At 33.6% G+C, this 22848-nt stretch overlaps 1 long non-coding RNA gene across 1 annotated transcript; it reads left to right on the forward strand.

The window, feature by feature from the left end:
• The first annotated feature begins 15959 nt into the window (after window positions 1-15959).
• LOC145955742 (uncharacterized) lies at window positions 15960-18101 on the forward strand. Its single transcript, XR_014432419.1, has 2 exons — window positions 15960-16799; window positions 17805-18101. It is a non-coding gene; the product is annotated as an uncharacterized LOC145955742 (long non-coding RNA).
• Window positions 18102-22848: the final 4747 nt, after the last annotated feature.

Consider the following 22848-nt stretch of genomic DNA (forward strand, 5'->3'; position numbering starts at 1 on the left):
CTCCAGGCTCAATTATTTTGAGAGAGTATTATTTCGGCGAGCCTCTCCAGGCTCAGTTATTCTGTATGACGCTGTTGATTTTCTGAATCTTTGCATTTTGTTTGCTGCTGTCATACACAAGCAATTTTTTTCTATTTTTTCTATTTTATGCAATTGCCTCATGACGAGGTCTTTGAAAATTTCTTTATGGCCAATACGGCCGTATCCATTTCAGTATGCCCGTATTGAATTGAAAATTTGTTCATAACCCCAATTTTAGTACGGGTGTACTGAACATGATACGGGCGCATTGTTTTTTCTGAAATTTATATTTTTTATATTTTTTGTTTTTTTTTGTTTTTGTTTTTGTTTTTTTTTTTTTTTTTTTTTCAATAAACAGAGAATAAGTGATCTTCCAGTACACCTATCATCTGTATGCATGTATGCAGTATGATGCACCTAATTCTATTTGATTCTTTTTTCAAAAGAATTAACCGATGCGTTTTTGGATTTTGCCATTCCTCCAGACGGGCTGTGCGCTGGCGATTTCTGTAACCGAGGAATGATGCGTATTTGATTTTGGTGTCATCAACCAAATGATCCTTCCCTTTCTTCAGAAGATGTGTCAACCCTCCTATTGACCACTATATCTCCATGTTTCCACTAGATTATTCAAAAATCGTTGGGACAAGAGAGAAAAGAAGGAAAGGGTATATTTTTCAAAAGTTTGTGTTTTAGAGGGGATTATTTTATTTTTTGAAAAATGGATTTTGTAAGAATGGCTTGGCCATTGGTAGGCTTATTGTGTTTAGGCTTGTTCGATTAAACACTTATGAGGTTAAGCACATCTTTGTTATTAATGATTGTGCTTTGACAACTTGGATAACTTCCCTTGAACCTTTCTTTTTGAATTCGGTTCATGGTACCATCATGGATTTCTTTCGTTTTTTGATTGTCCTTATTTTTGCCTAAAACACCCTTTTGTGGCATTTTAGCGGACCTTTGTTTTTGTTCATTTTTGCAACCCTAACTTTTGCCTAGGTCACCCTTTCGTGGGATTCCTAGTGGGTCTTTTGCTCTTATTTTTGCGCAGCCCCCTTTTTTGGGTTTTCTGCCGAGCTTATTATCTTTAGGATTTCTTTATCCATGATGGCACTTATTGAGACCAAGAAAAGGTGCTCCAAGCTGTCATGCACATTTCCACATAAAAATGATGCGGGTTTATTATTATTAAGATGATTTTAACCTCATTCATGTTTATTCAAACAGGGTTAAAAATAATGTGGTTTAGAATTTTATTATAAGCAAGAAAAGAAGCAATGAAGAATGATTTTATTATAATCGTAGAGGAAACATGTGCCCTATTGACGCTCGGGGGTCGGGCTGTCCCCGAGGAGTAATCTCTAATAGTCATCAGGTTTATACATCCTTATCGGAAGGAGAGGAGCACTTGATGACGACGACCAGCCTTGATGCTTGTGAACCGGCCTTCCTAAAGATCTGACTTAAAGAACGTCGAGAAGGATCTTGATTCCTCTTCGTTCTTTGATCTTTAACAGGGTTGTATCCTAACCCTTGTTTCCCCGGATTATCCTTGATAATGGGTAGCTCCGGGATTCCTTGGGAGTCCTTGCCTAATCCTTGTCCTGGCAAGTATCCGTTCTTTGTGAGCATATGAGCTACCTTCTTCATTTCTCGGGGAAATGTTTCAACATTGGCAATTTCCAATGCTTGGAAGGCGGTTTCTAAAGCTTCCTCTGCTGCATCCACGTAAGGTATAGCAGCTGGCTTGCTGATGAGTATGTCATTTTCAGCTTGTACAGTCACCAGTTTGTCACCCACTATGAACTTGACTTTCTGGTGGAGCGTAGAGGGTACAGCTTTTGCATCATGAATCCAAGGTCGGCCAAGGAGACAGCTATATGCCGGAGTAATGTCCATCACTTGGAATTCGACATTAAAGATAGTGGGTCCAATTTGGATTGGAAGATTGATCTCTCCCACCACTCCTCTCTTAGAACCGTCGAAGGCTCGAACGATCATGTTGCTCGGGCGCATTTGGACTCCCTTGATTGCCACTTGATCAAGAGTTCTTTTAGGCATCACATTCAAGGAAGATCCATTATCCACCAAGACTTTTGCGATGTGATATTCCTTGCACTTTACAGAGATGTGCAAGGGCTTGTTGTGATTTGGTCCCTCGGCGGGGATATCTTCATTGGTGAAAGTGAGGTGATCATTAGCCGTGATGTGACTAACAATCCCCTCAAACTTGTCTTGGGAGATAGTGTGCGACACATATGCCTCGTTCAAGACTTTCAACAGAGCTTGCCGATGCGGTTCGGAGCTTAGGATCAACGACAACAACGTAATCTTTGCTGGTGTCCTATGAAGTTGATCCACGATGGAGTACTCGCTCTGTCGGATATACTTTAACAGCTCATCAGTCTCCTCCTCGGATTCTTTTTCCTCGGTTTTCTTTTCTTCTTTTTCTTTATTCTTGGGGGTTTTGTCATGAAGATCTTTGGGAGTGTAGATCCTGCCACTCCTAGTCATGCCCCCAAGTCCAGCGATGTTAGAGATATCGCTGTCGGCAGAAGAATGGATGTCGTATATCCATGGCACAGCCTTATTTGATTCGTAGGGAAAAGGTCTTGGAGCGATGATCCTTAACGGCGTTGGACCTTCCCCTTTGTTTGTCTTGATTACCAACAACGGAGTTGACGTGTGCTCGCTTGGCGCGGTTGTTGGCTTACTCTTGATAACGAACGGCGTGCGATCCATTCTTTGAACATACGCATCGATTAATCCTTTCTTTTTATTAATGTTTATTAATGAATTACTAGGAGGGATGTATGAAATGCAAACCTAGATCCCTCCATGATTTTCGATAAGAATGCATGATATGAGATGATGATGTTGAATATGCATGCATTGTGTTTATTGAACTAAGCATTATCATGTTTTCGGGATGTCCCTAAGATGATGCATGATATTGCTTGGTTTGGATAAATAACCCTTTTTTCTTTTTTTCTTTGGGTATTTTGTATCTTTTTGTATTTTTCTTTGGTGAAAATGGAAACTACCTACATGAATGTGATGAGGGTAGATGTTAACACCATGTACTTAGAAGATCCTTATTCCTATTTATTCTTATTTTAAAAAGGAATGTTGTATGTTTAAAGAAATGCAATGTATGCTCAAACAATGTCACATAAACAATGCACAAACAATTCACTCATCCACGAACAGTCACGAGCGAATCACGAGGTAGGGGTATCCTGCAGAAAAGTGCATATTCAAGGTGGTTCTAACTGTTCTCACCGGTCTGAGGCCCCCAAGGTGCCCCCATTATAGGGACCCAATTCCTCTCGTCGTAAGTCGATGGAAAATTCCACCGCACTGTCGGACTTAAGTTCATGGTTATCACCTTGAGTGACGTTTTCCGACAACGGTCTCGTAGGCTCCTATAGACCCATTCAACCGGCCGTACTAACATCCACTCCCTATGGTTAATCACTCATGCCCCCGGGTATAGAGGGAACTGTTGTGTGCAAAGGTTTGTGTACAGTTTGTATTTCAAACAATTGCGGAATTTAAACATACAACAGTTATTTAAAGGCCAAATAGATAAAACATATTATCATACAAACAAGGGGTACTAGAGTAATTTTAACTATTATTTGTTAAAAATAATCTGTCACTAAATGGGACTGACTCTCGAGGCTTCCCCAGTGGAGTCGCCATCTGTCGCCACCGGCCCGAAACGGGCTTTCGGCATTCGCGAGGGATGGTTGGACTCGTTTATTTGTTTTAAAATGTGGATTGCTAGAATGACTTATTCTCAAAATGAGACCTCGTCAAACGAGCAATTTTATTAAATGATTCACCAATCCATATTAATCCCAAGCGGGACCCTCCATGGATTAGTGGTTTTCGTAAAAGGAGGGTTCGTGGAGTCGCCACCAATGTTTTACTCAAAACATTGGAAAAAGGGATAAGGCAATTGATTTTATAAATCAACTTTGGCCATTACAACCAGAGTTGGGTAAGGGAGTCGGTTACGCGTGGGGAAGGTGTTAGCACCCCACAGCGCCCCTTTCGGGTTCCCTATGACAGATTATTTCTAAAAATAATAGTGTAAAATTACTAAATTACCCCTATTTATTCTAAACAATTATAAATTAACTATCTACATGATGACAGTTTAAATATGCACACAGAAAGCAGTAAAAGGAAGGATTTAAGAAGAAACCTCTTGAAGCGTGCTTTTATATATTGAGTAAAACTGGGAAGCTTTTTGGCGTTCCCTCGCTCTACAAGCTCGCTCGCTCCTTCCTACAAAATTTTAACTATGGAAATCCGGAGGATTTCCCTTCTACTAAGTTCGATCCTCAAGCAAAATGGCTCGGGGCTCAAGAACTTCGTCGGATCGACTCCCAGAGAGATTTCTAGGGCAGAACACTGCTCAAAAACCCCAGAATACTCAAGGAGGGAGTCAAAACCGTGTGTAGAAGTGTGGTAGGACGTCCAAATGGCCTCCTATTTATAGGAATGGGGCTCAGTACGGCCCCTGGGTTCAATACGGTCCGTATTGCCTTTTTGCACTTCAATACGGCCCGTATTGAATTCAGTACGGCCGTATTGAAGCACCGACACTTGCCGACACTTCAATGCGGCCGTATTGATTCAATACGGCCCGTATTGTAGTGCAAAACATGCAATACGGCCGTATTGGTTTCAGTACGGGCCGTATTGGTTGCAGTACGGGCCGTATTGGTTCAGTACGGGCCGTATTGTAGTACAAAATGTGCAGTACGGCCGTACTGAACTCCAAGGAGGCCGTATTGAGCTCTAAACCTCCCACTTTCTTATTTTTTGCTACTCTAAGACCTCTAAACCTACAAATAGTCATCCTATGGTCTTCTGGGAGTCCTTCTGGCTGACTTTCCTTTGATCTTTGAGAGTCTTCGAGTCTTATTTCCGACCCGGACAATTTTAGGGGTCTACAAAGATCAGGGTTACATATTTTATTTTTAATGCAATGATTGTTACAAAATTCCCAGGTGGTCACTCGGAGCTATTATGTACGAAATGTTGGTGGGATATCCACATTTTTATTCTGATGATCCGATGTTAACTTGTAGGAAGGTAATCTTTCTAATAGAAATGTTTCTTGTGACTAATGCTTGGTTGATATCCACTTTTGTTATTATGATAAATCTCTGCAGGACACTCTTAAAATTTATTTTGACTTTTGCTTTGCATTTATTTTGAACTTTTAGCTATAAGCTACTTTTCTGTCTGTCTGTCTGTCTCTCTTTTTGTAGTTTCTATCAAAGTCTATTTTCTAGTATCAAATTGCTTGCTATGTTGCTTACCCTCATTTGGTTCATGTCTTTGGACTGATTTACTTGTTACTGGTCTGAAGGATTTTTGTGAGATCAAATACTGGATCCCTGATAAATAGAGTATTCTCACAAAAATAATCATGATTTTTTTTATAAAAAAAATGAAATCTACATCGGTTCTAAAAAAACGATGTAGATTTAAGCATAAATCTACATCGATTTTTCAGAACCGATGTAAAAATGTATACATTTTCTACGTCGCTCTATTCTACATCGGTTTTAGAACCGATGTATATGCCTTTAGAGAACCGATGTAGAATATGCATCTTGTAGTAGTGTTAATGTCTTAACTATCATAACTAAATGATTTTCCTTATATATATATATATATATATATATATATATATTCTAAATTTCTAGATTTATACTCAATAATTTAAAGAATTGTTGGTTTCTTTTGTGTGCATTCTACTAATAAAAGGAATGATGTTAGAAGAAGAGAACAATCATTTTAAAGGAAAATGGTGAGAAACATAAAATATTTAAAAGTAAAAACATAATTGAAAAGCTAATAAACATTATGATAGATAGATAATATACATTTTCCTTAATCAATCCTCCAAATTACAAAAAAATAATTAAAAAAGAGTCTTATTATTTTAACTTTGAAAGTTTTTAATACTTTTTTCTTCTTCTTGTAAGTAATTTTAACTTAGAAAACACTTGATGCTTACCTCAATGAACGTCAATGTGCCTCTAATAATATATATGAATTTTCTCAATTACTCTTGCACACTTATGTATATGCACAATTACTTAAAATCTTTGGACATTTTAAATTATATATTACATGGGATGAATAAAATCATGTATTTTTATATTATGCTTCATCTTTAATTTGGTATTTTTTGCATTTTCTCAAAATGCATAGGACCAACAATACATGTTGCAGTAAAGAAAGAAGATACACTACAATTACTAATGAAATCAAAAGTAAAGGAGCCACATGATGAGTGAATATTGATATGACGTGATAGAAAATAGGAAGCAATGAATCTTATTTTATTAATACTGGATTCCTAATCCAAGTTAAATTAAACATGGAAACAAATAAAAAAAATATATACTCCTTTTACGAACCTACAAAGGAAACAGAGAAAGAGAAGAACTATTTTATTGCTTGATTGAAAATAAACATTACAAGATAAAGATTTTTCCTTACAAAGGTTTCATTTTTTCACAATTGAACCACTACTATGTTTTCCCAAACTAACAAATCTGTATGTTTTTACTTTCTAATTCTATTTCCTAGGATCTGTTTCCTATAAATATTGTTGTTGGAAACTACATCAACAACATGTTTGAAGAAAGGTACATATTTAAGTGTTATTAAAAGCATCATGTATTTTTAATCATCATTAAAATTCAATTTATTATAATTATTCTTTCATGTAAGTGACTAGACACCATTAAGATGATTCATATTATGTTAAATAACACCAACCCTTTTCATTATAAAGGAGAATAACAAATAATAAATATAAAATCCAAAGTAATTTCTAATTATAATTGACTGACTTAGACTCTAATTAACATGATAAAATATCCACCTTTAACTTCAAATTCCAAGTGATCGTTTAAATTCCCATTTTGAATAGTTACTAACTAAAGTAATGGCTATTAGTGATCATGGATACTTTTTTGAATGGGGAAGGAAAAATACTGGAAAGACAACATGGCATAACAGATGACTAATTTGAAAGAAGAATCATGAAAATAAAATATAGCTATGAATTTTAGGAAGCTATACATTGATAAGAGATAAGTCACATATTAATAATAATGACTAGTTTGATAGAAGAATCATTGAAATTAAGTAAAAATCAGAATTTAGGAAGCTCTGTTGTATAGTAGTGATATGAGACCAATCATGAAGGAAAATCTCTCCTTGATGCCATGTTCAAATTATGGGGGGTTTAGGTATTGAGGGAAGAGATTGAGCAAACAAAGACTTTAAATAAATTTTTTTTTTCAATTAGGAAGCAAAGAATCTATTTATTATTAGATGCTCTAAATTTTGAATCATGCTAAGATTGATTAAGATATCAATAGTAGAAGTCATTTCTTTTAGCTATCATACAACTATTGCTAAAATGTACACTTTATTATAATTAATCCATAAAGAGACCAAGGAATATGTATGAGTTGAATTTCTTTCTAGATTATTGATTACTTTATCAAATGGCTTTTTCTTGTTGATTAACACAACAACAGAAAATTAAGAAATGCTTAATACTCCACTGGACATTTAGAAATACTTCGGATGAGCATGCTAATTTAGTTCATTACATTTTAGTCAAAAAAATGAATTTTCAAGTAATTTTAGTGTACCAAAGGATATATAGACAATCAACCACATAACAACTTTAGTCCACCTTGTTTTCTCCCACCATGAAATAATACTAGGAATCAAAGCATAACACATGGACAACTAGATATAAGATTTAGGTTGTATATATTTTTAAAAGTCCTTAATCTTAATATAAAATTTGTGTTTGTAATTAATTTAACCACATCTCAATCATTTTCAATAGTTTAAATTGATTCTATCAAATTCAATTTCCAAAGAAGAAAGACCTTGCACCAACCCCTAAGTTCGATTTTGAAGATAATGTGATGTTATTTTCTAAACATCCCCAAGGTGACCAAGATAACAACTTGAAAATTATTTATAGATGCATTAGGAACTTTTTTAAATTATTATACACATAAATTTACAAGTCGTATAAAAAATATACTAAAAGGTCTTAGCCAACTTCTAGTTTAAGAAAGTAGAACCATAACATTTAGTTGTGCTATTCAATGAATTCATGTTCATAATAATGAAAGCTTGGACCCCAAAAAAATATTAACTAAAACAAAATAGGAAAAGACTAAAATAAAAGCCCAAACAGTGGCTGAGAATAGAAAATGGAAAAAGAATTATAAAGAATGCAACAAACCTAAACATTAATGAATGGGAGGAAGTAAATCAATGAACCAATGTATTAAGGTCCACCTTGTTTTCTTCCACCATAAAAAGCAAAATCTTCTTTTGGTTTATTTTTGGACAACATTTAATCTAACTCCTTTCTCTTAGTATAAATAGATATCAATGCTTTTATATTTTCTATGCACCACCTCAATATAATCTTGTTAATCTAACTCCTTTCTTTGTCTTTGTCCATACCTAAATCTTTTTATTTAAAGTGACATGCCCATAACTAAAATAACACAGGTTTTGTACAAGAATTAATGGGGATTTTTTTTTTCTTTTCTCGCTAGTTACAACTATCAATGCCTAGGATAGTAGAACAAAAATGACAAAAATCCAGGATATCAATGCCCACATAGTGGAACAAAAAAAAAGAAGCCTTGCAATTGATAGCTAGCATTAACAACGAGAAACACTATGGTGATGTATGCAAGTAAGAGCATAATAGTGACAGGAACTCAGGAGAGCACTACGATAACGAGAACTCGGGAGAACGCTATGACAATGGGAAATGAGAGCACTATAGATGAATAAGCACTATAGCAATAACAACTTGGAAGAACACGACAACGACGACTAAAAAGAGCACGATGACAACGATAAACGAATGGTTTTGGAATTTCTTTAGGGAGAGACAACGTGGACAACTAGGTTTAGGGATTTCTTTTGGAAACTCATGAGAGAAAGGAAAATGAATGATTTTGAGTTTTTTTTTATAGAAATTTGAGAGGGAAACATTAATTTACTATCTTTTGTTCTATTTTAGAGGAAAAAAAAAGGATTTAAGTGAGAAAATAAAATTTTAATTAGAAGAGGTTATAAACCTCCATAGATTAAGTAAAAAACTATTTTTTCAACTCATTTTGGAACATTGAAACAAATTGTTAAATTTTTAATAATTTAAAGAGGTTTTTTTAAAATCTCTAGAAAATAACCTCCTTTATTTAGCATTTTTTTTGTAGTGTCAGTAGCTAATCACTTAAGAACTTTACAGTTAAACATGTTTAACATATAGTAATTTATAGATGGGTGACCTTCTAAGGAGTTTTCTAGAAAATGTGAGTGAGGACAAAAAAAGTTGAAGTTTTCTTCCTAGCTTCAACTAAAGTTTTCTTCCGAATTTTGTCTTGCTGAAGCTCAAGTTCATAGACTTTTAAGAAAGCCAATCAACTCTTCGAGTGATAACTTGTTAATCAAGTCTTTTAATGCTCATAAAGTTGTTACTTGGAATCTTCACTACTTGGTAAACTACTAATCAATTTGACAATCTTTTCAAAATTATCATAAACTTTTACAAGAAAAGATAATTCATTTCCTTTATTTTGAAAGTGACTAAACTTGGTTTAAATACTTTTATTCTCTTATATGGTGAAAAGCTCATACATATTTTCCAACAAGCTTAGTTTGTTATATTTTACCTTTTTGGATCCTTCATAGGTGAGAGCTAAGGTGTCCAACATCTGTCTGATACTTTTAAAGCTATGTGCCTTTGTGTACTTATCATCAAATAGTGCACACATGATGAAATTGCAAGCTTTTGAGTTAAGTAAAAATATATACTTTTGCTTGTCATTCCATATTGCGTTGAGAATTTCCTTTACATTTATCATCCAAAGGAATGTAAATATGTAATCCCCATTCTCCACTACATCCCACATATCTAGGTGATAGTAATCGAAGAAGGTAATCATCTTTCGCTTCTAGTAATTGCATTTGACTCCCTTAAATAGAGGTGGATGATTAACAACCGATCCTTCGTTTTCCATGGATCGTTTTCCCCTACATGGTTATATGCTTAACCCCAAAAGGCCCAACTTTGATACAAATTAAAATAATAAGTAAACAAACAAAAGGAAGGTTCAATATGTATGATGTTTTTAAACACTTTTGCAAGTATTGTCACTAACTTGGAGAATTTTTGCAACAAGTATTCTTATTGCCACTTCTGGCGTTAGGATGCAACCAATTGTTACAATGTTTGTTCATTAACTTCTTCAGCCTTATAAGATAGTTAAGGTTATGTTGTTATAAGGTAACTATCGTAGAGAGGATATGTAAGTTGAAGTACACTAAGAGAAAACTTGCTTGCTAAGGCAATGATATTCTAGACTTAAGCTTTTCTTAATGATCGTCCACTGGATGAATATTATAAGACTTAAAGGAATATATGATTAGAGTTTGGGCACAACTAATGAAAGGCACCTATTCATAATATTAATAATGATTTGCATATTCTCTTTAAGCCATTTTGTATTTATAGGTTTCATAAAAATATTTGTTGATGTGAAAGCCTTGTAACATGGATGTTCTGACTCGTGATAAATGCTATTGGAATATGGTCATATATTCTTCACTATTCAAAGCCTCATAAATGCTTTTACATGATATGGGAATGATGTAGAAAAGTTCTAACTAAACATATGTTTCTTTAGGTGTTGACAATTTCTTTTGCTGTTGACTTTTCTTTTATAAATGTTATGTTAGGACTACTTTATTGTACCATTCAATGTACATACACATATGAGGAAATAAAGCATACAATAATTTATAACAAGCACAAGTTATTAGAACACTTATCAATGAATGTTTCTGAACATTTTAAGTTGTTTTCAATCCGCGTAGATATTCAAAAAAGTGTTGAACTTGTAAAACTTAAGGACGTAAATGTTGGTCTTAGTGTGTTGTACGTTGGATTTAGATGTTGACTATTGTTTTACTAATTGTTACACTTGTTCATTTCATGAATTTGTAAAATAAGGTTTGTTTATATATAAAACATTTTCATTCTTTAATTATTCTATGTTTTGTACATATGATTCCTGTATAGACTTGGAAAATTCTGTAAGTCCATCAAGGTCATCATTTTTTTATCATCAAAACTAGAGTATTAGATGCATACTTTGTCCCTGGTTCAACATAGGGGAGTAATCATTCTCAAATGTTAAAGGATGGTCTGTTGTTGATGCATGCCATCAAGAACAATAAACATATTGATTGAGTTTATGTGTTGAATGATACCTTAATGAAAGCTAGAAGGAAAATTGACGGGTCATATCCTTATGCACTATTGGTTTCATGACTGATTAATGATGTTGAAGTTGACTTGAAAGGTGAGAAAGTCCATAATTTCATCTAGTTCTAATGTTATTGGCTACACTTTTTATTTTATTTTATATAACATGGGAATGTTGGAGTTAGGGAGCAAATTAAATGAACCTTTAGGGTTGATAGACCACCAGCTCTTAAACTACCTGTTAATGAAGATGTTGTAATTAGAGAATAGGAAGTTGTTGAGGATCAACTAAATGAGCTATAAGTTAAGCCATTCTAACCATTTTAGTAGCTCATGCTCAATAAGTTAATTAACTTGTGAAAAAGAATAGGCAACATGAGAAGTGCTCCACTAGAGTATTTGATTACTTTTATGACCTCCAAGATCATCTTAATTCGATTAAACAAAATACGAGAATCCATGATAATGATGGTTGAAGATGTAATATAATTATAATACTTTATGCTTTTGGTTATTTATGTTCTATTTTACTATTTGTTTTGTGTGTTCTATATATTTTTTGAATTATGTTTTTATAATACATGGTTAATCTACTTGAATTCAATGATCAACGCATGAAGCTTATGTTTTGGAAATTTTCAATGGTCATTATTCAACACTTTTTTTTTTTTTTGTATAGGTACATTGTTTGAAAGACAAAGAAACACATAAGGGGTTAAATGTGTGTAATAAGTTTTACGCAAAACTTTTCGCAGACGCATAAATATAAATGTTAGATTAAAGAAGATCTTAGGCCTTTCAAGTTTTCATATAAATCAACAAGATGAAGTTGCATAATATGATCTACTAAGATGATTAGTGATCTTGACATTAAGTCTAATGGACAAAACACTTCATCTGCAAGACATTTATTTTGAATCCATATCATTTATGATGTTTGATAACTAAATCAATCTTTTTTCACATGATTCCTTAATAAGTCAAAGTGAAATAGCTTCCTTGATACTCACAAATAACGAAAGAACAAAATACTTGTTGTCCATCTGAAAAAGATGAGCGCATCTGTTAAATAATGAAATTCCTCAAAAAAAATTGTTTTGTCCTGAAATATGCTTGGCTCCACTTGTTTGATACCTAAAAGGTGATAAATAGCTTCCTTGATCAAATAAGAAGTGACAATTTGATGAAACACATTTAATATAAGCAATTAATACACCAACAAAAACTTCTCTCCACAAGAAACAAAAAATAAAGATATATGAAACAAGTAAATGAGAGATGCTCAAGGATTTGTAATAGTTATCTTCATTAAGGCACCTATATAAAAAAGTTTGAAGATTTAGAAAGATAGAGAACCATTCACAGAAAACATAATGTAAATATCTATTATTTCTATTAAGCTTTGTACTTATTTGGTTGTACCACGTCTTGATAGTTAGACAAAACAACATTGTTATCTTACCCTGCTTTAACTTAGTGTTATTGCTTTGAGCTTGGAGAGGCTTGACTGTAAAAGAATACTTCATTTGTTGAAGCTTAAAGAGACTTTTTGGTCAAAGGATACTTGGTTGTTTGAAGTCTAAAGAGGCTTTGTGTTTAAAGAATACTTGAGTAGTTGCTTAAGGAGGTAAGTGAAAGAATACTTAGGTTAAGCCAAAAATGACTTATGAAAGAATATATGCATTCTAAAATATAGTGGAACTTGATCAAGTTGTTGAAGAACTAGACATAGTCTCGATAATTAAGATAAACTAGTTTAAAAACATCTTGTGTTATACTTTTCTTATCTCTTTGTCTATATTCCTAAAGTTAAGCTATTGCTTCGTTGTTTAGAAGAGTGTGAGTTTTCAGATTGACACTATTCACCCCCTTCTAGTGTCTCTTTTTTCCCCACAATAAGTTATAACAATGTTTTGTCTAAAGCATGTGAGGGGAATAAATAAATATGAACACGCTAGTTATTATATTGATTCACTCAATTTGAGCTGCGTCTAGTTATCTTCTAACTCGAAGGGTTTCGTTAACACTTGAAACTTACAAGTATTTTTCACTACCGCTTCTGGCTTATATACGTAAATAGTTGTGTACAATATTCATTACTAGCCTCTTTAGGCTTAGAGTTTTCAAGATGAAGTGTTTGTGAGGATAACTCTAAAGAAAAGGATATGTAAGTTCTAGCTCATTGAAAAAGATAATTTTTTAAGGTAAGGATAGGCTAAGTTAAACTTTTCTTATCACCTAGTGGACAAAGCTTACAAGAGAATGGGTTGAGATATAAAAAATAATGAGTTTAGATCACTGTGTTCACTTTTTCAACTTTTCTTGTATTTATAAGCTTTTTAAAGTATAATCATTGTGTTGAGTTGGAGCCCTTCATGATCATCATGACTTTGTCTTTAATGCGTGCATTAATTCATGTATTTTTAGGTCTAGGTGCTTTCTAGAGGCTTCACCATTGATAAGGTATAAGCCTTTGTTGACTTTGGTTGAACACTCTTTTGTTAGGGCTATTAATTTCATTTGTAGTTTACTTTCCTTTTCTAGAAGTTGCCCCAAGTGAGATGGGCTAGACTTGATGGAAGAAGCCCCAAGCTCATGTCGAGCATTAGATACTTTTTGTAGTCCATTTCTTCTTCTTTGTTAATATTTCTTTGTAAATATTTTCTTTTATTTTGACCTTGTATTTTTGGGTCAATTTATTTAGGAATTTATTTTCTTGTAATTTTATTTTTAGGGATATATTTAGTAATTTAGGGGGGTTACAACTAGTATTTGGAAGATGTACTTATTGAGATTGTTTGAACCATAAGAGAGTGGAGAATCTTCTCCAAGAGTGGGACGTCCATTCCTTGTACTTTTCTCTTTGTCATTAGCTCACACATAACCCACCAAAGTCACATGTTTCACACACTAGTCATGCCTTTTGCATGCTTGCTTCTATATCCTTTTTTCTCCTAACACCCCATAACACCTTTTGCATCTTATCATGTGACAAACTCTCATTTTCTTTTCTAGATCTAGGATGTTGAAGTTTTTAACCTTGGTTAGCTTAACATGCACCATAAATACCAAACTCTATGTGTGTGTGTGTGTGTGTGTCTGTATATATATATATATGGGAACCTTAGGTGTATCTATCATCGCTTTTGGATATTAATGAGATTTGAGATTGAATTTTCTCTCATTTTCAAGAGTTTTGGGAGTTACTCTCTTTGGATGCAACTTTATTTGAATCTCTTATCAAGGATCATTTCCTTGTGATAAGAAGTATTTTGGGATTATCTTGTTTTTGATGTGGAAACTATTTCTCGTCTACTCCATCATTTTCAAGTTTCTTCTTCTTCAAAGACTTCATGGATGAAAGATCAAGGAAGTAGGGACAAGCCTAGTAGAAAAATCAATCATCCTAAAGCTAATTCCATTACATTTTGTGTGCATGCAAAAATAAGGAGATAAAGCATATGTGTTTATAATCAAAGAAGGTTATCAGGACACTTATCAACATTTTTTTTATGTGTTTAAAGATTATTTAAAGTGTGAATATAGTGAAACAAGTTTTGGACTTGCATAAACTAGTAGATGGAGACATTTGCATGGCACATTGGACGTTGGACGCATACTTAATCTAGAAGCATAAAGATCAGGTTATAATTGATATGTTTGTGCATTTGATAAAACATTTCTTGTTTAGATTAAAACCTTTTGTCTCCACATATATTTTCTACAATGACTTAGTCAAGATATTAACATTTCAATATCATGACTTTTTTAAACTAAAGTGCTAGACATGTCTTAATGTATTTGGTTCAACAATATCTTTTTTAATGATGACAAGCTTATGATTTTAATTTTCCAATAAGAATGAAAAATGCCTCAAATAATATATATATTAAAGCATATACATATGTTAGTATTCATATCAAGCACATACATCTTAAGGCAATTAAAAACTAGAATATGTGAAAGATTCCTTATAGACACCAGATTTCATCTGGGTCACCCTTACCAAGGTTAGAAGATCACTAGGATGATTCGAGTAGCCCTCGAGGGCCCAACAAAGCGCCTAAACAGACCAGGACAACATTAGAAGGCCCAAGAACCTTGAAACCCTAATTTCAGTCTCGGAACAACCATTCCCAAACCTAGAACGACCATTCCCAATTGAAAAAATGGCCTATAACTCTAGTTGGGAACAGGCCGTTCCAAAGGCCCTTTCATGTCTGAATTTATGGGCCAAAAGGGTTGTTCCAATCCTGGGAACGACCATTCCACGCCCTCAAAATCCTATTTAAGTGTTTTTAAGGCACGTGCTTTCACACACTATTTAGTTGACCTAGTCCTAGTAGAATCTCTCTCTTTCCTCCCCCTTTGTATTTTCTTGAGTTTTTGTGAGACTTGTGTAGAGCGAAAGGCTACCAAAACGTGTTTATGTACCACATTTGGAGGATTAATTGTATAAAAGCTTGCTATAGAGGTATTTCATCAAATTCTCCCACTCTTCCTTTATTTATTTGTTTTATTTGAATTATTGTCATAGAAATGTCATTCACCATGTAGATTTTTAATATGAAAAATAAATTAATAAAAGGGATAAACTGTAACACTCCAGTTTTCCAAAATGGTTATTATTATTATATTTGATAGTTATCTTTTATTCCAAGTGTAGCTAATTCACACTCCATTTATGCTTAATTATAGGCTTTAGAAACATATGTATATTGTTGGGCTTAATTAGATAGTTGTAAACTTTCTTTTTGTTAAAATCGTTTTCGCTGGGCTGACTGGCAAGCCTCGGTTTTTGGGGCATAACTCGGTCTGTGGTTGTCCAAATGATACAAACTTTATATCAATGGAAAGCTAAGATACAATACTATAACTTTTATGAAGAAACCATTTTCAAATTCCTTCATCTACCATGTTGAAAATTCTAAAAACCGCAACATATTTAACTCACGCTGGCAGCCTGACCCCTGTTCACTAAAACAGTCATATCTGGAGTTATAGATCTCCTTTTTCGGTGATTCCAAAACGATTGAAAAGATAACATCCTAAGCTACAACTTTCATGAAGACCTCGTGACCAAATTCAGTCTTCTAGAAGGTCAAAATGGGAGTGCCAAAGGACGTGTCCACTAAACTCCACTAACCATCCACCATCACCACTAACTCCTCCACTACCACCACTAACTCCTCCACTACCACCACTAACTCATCCACTAAACCTAATTTCCTTATATTTTAATGTCTTTTGAAGGCTATAAATAGCCCCTCAATTCTTCATTTCAGAACCTCCCTAAAAACACTTCTCATTTCTCTTCTCTTGTAATTTTTCTCTCTACGTTCTGCTTAGACTGAAGGAGCCTAGGAGAAGAAGTTCTGCTCTAAGTTTTAGCGAGATTCTGCCCAAATTTCTGTATATCCAGGTAAGGGGGGGGGAGTGGGAAACCTCGCTTGGGGGTGTGGGAGTAATCGTTAAATAGTTGTTTGTAGATTGGCTCCCGATCTTATGTCTGTTGTTTGTATGAAATATTGTTATTAATGTGCTTTGCTTTTTATATTACTTGATTTCTTGTCTGTAGTAAATAATAACTATACTATTTTTATAAAAGAAAAATAAATAAATTGTTTATTAATAAAGATATGGAAGGCTAAGCCTCCTATTAATTAATAAATATGTAATTGATGTTAAAAATGAATAAGTTTTAAAATAAAAATACCTATACGAACTTATGAAGATCTTATTATGACTTGAGTATATGAAGTATATATGAGACCTGTGCGGACCTATGAGGATATGACTGTATGAAATATGTACTCATGACTTGTGACCTATGATCCATGAATGGACCATTGAACTGTTGAACTATTGGACCGTTGGACTATTGGACTATTAAAGTTGGATTAATAAAATAAATCATAATTATGAAATATGAATCTTATATGTGTAATATGCTAAATGTTGAGTCTATGAATGTATGACATGCATCATATGCATATATTATTCCAGGTGTGCCGCTGAGGCCGCATACCAGTGATGCTAACAAGGTGTATGAACACCAGTGATAGGTGTGCCTTCGGGACACCAGTGATGTAACATGTTAACAAGGTGTATGAACACCAGTGATAGGTGTGCCTTCGGGACACCAGTGATGTAACATGCTAACGAGGTGTATGAACACCAGTGATAGGTGTACCTTTGGGTCACCAGTGATAAATTCTGAAACTTCCGTATGGCGCCACATGCATGCATTTTGTGAGTCGAGTCAATAAAATCATTGCATGATTTATAAATGTACATATATATATATATGATATTGATTATATTGTATGTGTGTGTGCTATTTAACTTTTATTTCTATACCTGCAACTAAGTGAGAAGTTTCTCACTCCTCTTGTTATTCTTGTATATGTTTAAATTTATGTTGCAGGTAATCTTAATCATGAGGATGTTGGTAATGAAGTCTAGAGGCTTAAGTGGGCATGCTCTGATAGGATGTGACATCGGGCTTAGCTAGGCTTCTTTCTGGGATAATAATGTTTTATTTTCCTTCTTTTGAAATTTAAATATATTTGTATGATATAAACAAAAATTATAAATTGATTCCTAACTAGGAGGCACTGCCACCTTTACTGGGATTAATTTATAATCTTTGATCTTATTATGACTTCTTGAGTTTGGTATAAATGTTAATTACGAATGTGCATCTCCTACCTTATGATATTTATTATCACTCTAATATATTTTTTTTAATATAGTTAATGCTTATTAAGTAATTATGTTGGGGTAGAGGGTGTCACATTTAGTGGTATCAGAGCCAGGTTGATTTTATCAACCGTGTGTGTTATGTGCTTATCATGACTCTGTTGTGTACTCTGACTATGTCTTGTTTGTTGTGTACTATGATGATGATGTTCGTCCTGTGTTGATATTGTTGAGTTTGAGATTGTTAAGTTAGTTTGTAATCAGAGGAATGATAATCATGATAGTGTTAGCCAACTCGAATTATTAGAACCTTGGATGGGAGGTGATATATTGGGTGTACTAAGAGTTTATGATTGGTGAAGTTTCTGACATCTATAGTTGTAGCAGGTTGAATCTAAAGGTGGTTGTCTCTTTGGTGAGAGATCGAAATGATGGTAATTCCCTTAAGTGTTATTATTGGTATGTTAATTATTTATGGTTTAGGTAACATGAGAGTTGTTTTGATTGAGAAAAGTAAGGAGAGACTTGAATGAGAAAATTAAGTAGTGAATTTGGAAAAAGTTGAGGTATTTTGTGGCATTAGATATATTGATACATTATTGCTATTTGGTGTCGAAAATATTTTCATTATAGTTTGTTATGATAGTATGAGTATTATATCGACAAAATTTATATTTTGAGGTCTTTATGAAGAATATGGCTTTAGATATTATCTTATCAATAGAACTAGGATAAGATGAAATAAAAATCTAGAACTTCAAGTTATGACTGCCTTGGTGATTAGAAATTTAGTAAGCATTGAATTTATTAGTGGTGATATTTGAATCTTTAGCTAAAGAGATGATCTCTTGGAAATCTTATGTCTTCATAAAGAGTTGTAGCTTATTCACTTAACTTTCGTTTGAGATAGGTTTGAAATCATTTGGACGAATACAACTCTGTGTGTCAGGTAGATATATGCTATCATGATATTTTGAGTTGTTAGGCATAAAAATAGATTTAAACTAGATTGTCTAAGTATGAATTTGGATTGTATGAGGTGAGTATTTTAGACCATGAAATTTCTTGCGGAGGAAGATCTACCTAAGTTGTGCTTAAGTGACAGATACTTGAGTCAATTAGTAAAATCAGGAGACTTGTTTGATAGTTTATATGAAAATTCAGTGAGTAATTTTTTTTTTACAGCTGTTCATGGTTTAAACTGCTCTCACTATAAAAATTGCTTTTGCCTTCGTTTCTTTGGTTATTAAGATGTTTCAGTTCACTAGGTTGTTTCTTGCCTACCCTTGGAATCAACCGTAAGGATAATCTATATCAGGAATTCTTGAACCTATGTATATTTTTAACTACCCAAATCATTTTGTTGCTTACTTCTTTGAATTACTTACTATTACCTTTGACTGAATTGACTAGAAAGGAGTTACATTAGTATGGGATAACAATTGAGGAAGTAGTTTTCAAACTCTTAAGGAAAGATTGACTAGTGTTAATATTACTAGATTTTAGTAAGATTATTGTGATATATAAATATGTCTCTGAAAATAGGTTTAGGAAGAATATTGTGGCAAGAAGAAAAGATAGTAGCTTATGTTTCTAAGAAATTGAAAATTCATGAGAGAAATTACCTTACCCATAACCTTGTTAGCGACTTTGTCATTTATACTAAGATTTGGAGACACTAACTATACGATTCTATGGTTGAGGTATTTAGTGATCATAAGAACCTTAAATATCTTTTGACCAAAGGGGTTGAATACGAGATAAAAGAAATAGTTGAAATTTCTTAAGGAGTAAAATTTTGATCTTAGCCATTGTGGTGATTGATGTTTTGAGGAAATCTTTATCTTTCATTATGATTAGAGAGATGAATCTTTTTGGCTCAAATTAGAAATTTAAGTTTGGATTATAAGGTTACTTCTAGTATTGTGAGATTAAGTATGAATAACGAATGGATTGTTGAAGAAAATTATAGGAGCATAATTAGTTGATTTATTTTGGTAACAAGTTATAAGGCTATAGGTTAAAATGATGGATATGATTATGACTTGGGTGAAGATGAAATGGTGAAACTAGAGAACTGATATGGATACCAAGTGTACATTATGCTTAGGTACCTGATCTTTAGAATTGATCATAGAAGAGTTTGAATTGGTTGTAGATAGAGTAGTAAAATTAGTGATCTGATATGTGTATCTAATGCTTAGGTGTTGATGTTGTGGCAAATATCTGGATTACAATGATAACCAAATTATTATTTTGATGATTTAAGGATTGAATTTGATTGCAGAATTTAGAAACTTATGCTTGATGTGTAAGATTACCCTAGTAGCATTGAATTATTTATGTTGAAAGTAACTATCAGATTAATAGATGAGATTAGAGGAACTAGGAGTTAGATCCTTTATTAGTGACCCAAATAAGCAAGAGATTAGAAAGGACACAGTTGGATGTTTAGTTATAAAACTTGAAAGGACATAAGACTACTCTTAACATTTATTTAGAAGTTACTAAAATGTATCAGAGTGGCGCAGGGGAAGCGTGATGGTCTAATATGGAAAGAGAAGTAGAGAACTTGAATCAAGATATGGAGAGTGAGTTTAAATTTGGAGTGGATGGAGTTTTGAGATTTAAGGATAAGTTGTGCATTCCTAGTGTGCTAGAATTTAATAAAGCAATCCTAGAAGAAGGTCATAAGAGTATCTTTAGTATCCATTCAGAAACTACTAAGATGTACCAAAATCTTAAGAAGATATTTTGTGACCTAAGATGAAGAGAGGAGTAAAGCAATTGTATATTTATGGTTAGCATACTAGAAGTTTTTAAGAATCTTGTAGCACTTAGATGCTCCATTTTGGAAGTAAGATGGTGAATAGATAGACCCTAGTGGAAGATTTGTCTAAGACGCTTAAGAAATTGATTTTGTTTGTGTTTAAGTGGATAAATTCGTCAAGATCTTTCCCTAAGCAAATCCTTTGAGGAAATTGATAAAAGTTGTACATCAACAAGGTAGTGATGTTGCATAAGAATTAGAAGTAAGAGTGCGAAGAGTTTACCATTGCAAAAATTTCGAGGACGAAATTTCTTAAAAGGAGGGGAGAATTGTAACACCCCAGTTTTCCAAAATGGTTATTATTATTATATTTGATAGTTATCTTTTATTCCAAGTGTAGCTAATTCACACTCCATTTATGCTTAATTATAGGCTTTAGAAACATATGTATATTGTTGGGCTTAATTAGATAGTTGTAAACTTTCTTTTTGTTAAAATCGTTTTCGCTGGGCTGACTGGCAAGCCTCGGTTTTTGGGGCATAACTCGGTCTGTGGTTGTCCAAATGATACAAACTTTATATCAATGGAAAGCTAAGATACAATACTATAACTTTTATGAAGAAACCATTTTCAAAATTCCTTCATCTACCATGTTGAAAATTCTAAAAACCGCAACATATTTAACTCACGCTGGCAGCCTGACCCCTGTTCACTAAAACAGTCATATCTGGAGTTATAGATCTCCTTTTTCGGTGATTCCAAAACGATTGAAAAGATAACATCCTAAGATACAACTTTCATGAAGACCTCGTGACCAAATTCAGTCTTCTAGAAGGTCAAAATGGGAGTGCCAAAGGACGTGTCCACTAAACTCCACTAACCATCCACCATCACCACTAACTCCTCCACTACCACCACTAACTCCTCCACTACCACCACTAACTCATCCACTAAACCTAATTTCCTTATATTTTAATGTCTTTTGAAGGCTATAAATAGCCCCTCAATTCTTCATTTCAGAACCTCCCTAAAAACACTTCTCATTTCTCTTCTCTTGTAATTTTTCTCTCTACGTTCTGCTTAGACTGAAGGAGCCTAGGAGAAGAAGTTCTGCTCTAAGTTTTAGCGAGATTCTGCCCAAATTTCTGTATATCCAGGTAAGGGGGGGGAGTGGGAAACCTCGCTTGGGGGTGTGGGAGTAATCGTTAAATAGTTGTTTGTAGATTGGCTCCCGATCTTATGTCTGTTGTTTGTATGAAATATTGTTATTAATGTGCTTTGCTTTTTATATTACTTGATTTCTTGTCTGTAGTAAATAATAACTATACTATTTTTATAAAAGAAAAATAAATAAATTGTTTATTAATAAAGATATGGAAGGCTAAGCCTCCTATTAATTAATAAATATGTAATTGATGTTAAAAATGAATAAGTTTTAAAATAAAAATACCTATACGAACTTATGAAGATCTTATTATGACTTGAGTATATGAAGTATATATGAGACCTGTGCGGACCTATGAGGATATGACTGTATGAAATATGTACTCATGACTTGTGACCTATGATCCATGAATGGACCATTGAACTGTTGAACTATTGGACCGTTGGACTATTGGACTATTAAAGTTGGATTAATAAAATAAATCATAATTATGAAATATGAATCTTATATGTGTAATATGCTAAATGTTGAGTCTATGAATGTATGACATGCATCATATGCATATATTATTCCAGGTGTGCCGCTGAGGCCGCATACCAGTGATGCTAACAAGGTGTATGAACACCAGTGATAGGTGTGCCTTCGGGACACCAGTGATGTAACATGTTAACAAGGTGTATGAACACCAGTGATAGGTGTGCCTTCGGGACACCAGTGATGTAACATGCTAACGAGGTGTATGAACACCAGTGATAGGTGTACCTTTGGGTCACCAGTGATAAATTCTGAAACTTCCGTATGGCGCCACATGCATGCATTTTGTGAGTCGAGTCA

Source organism: Cajanus cajan, chromosome 3 (genome assembly GCF_000230855.2).
Source record: "Cajanus cajan strain Asha chromosome 3, NIPB_CcT2T_4, whole genome shotgun sequence".
NCBI lineage: Eukaryota > Viridiplantae > Streptophyta > Magnoliopsida > Fabales > Fabaceae > Cajanus > Cajanus cajan.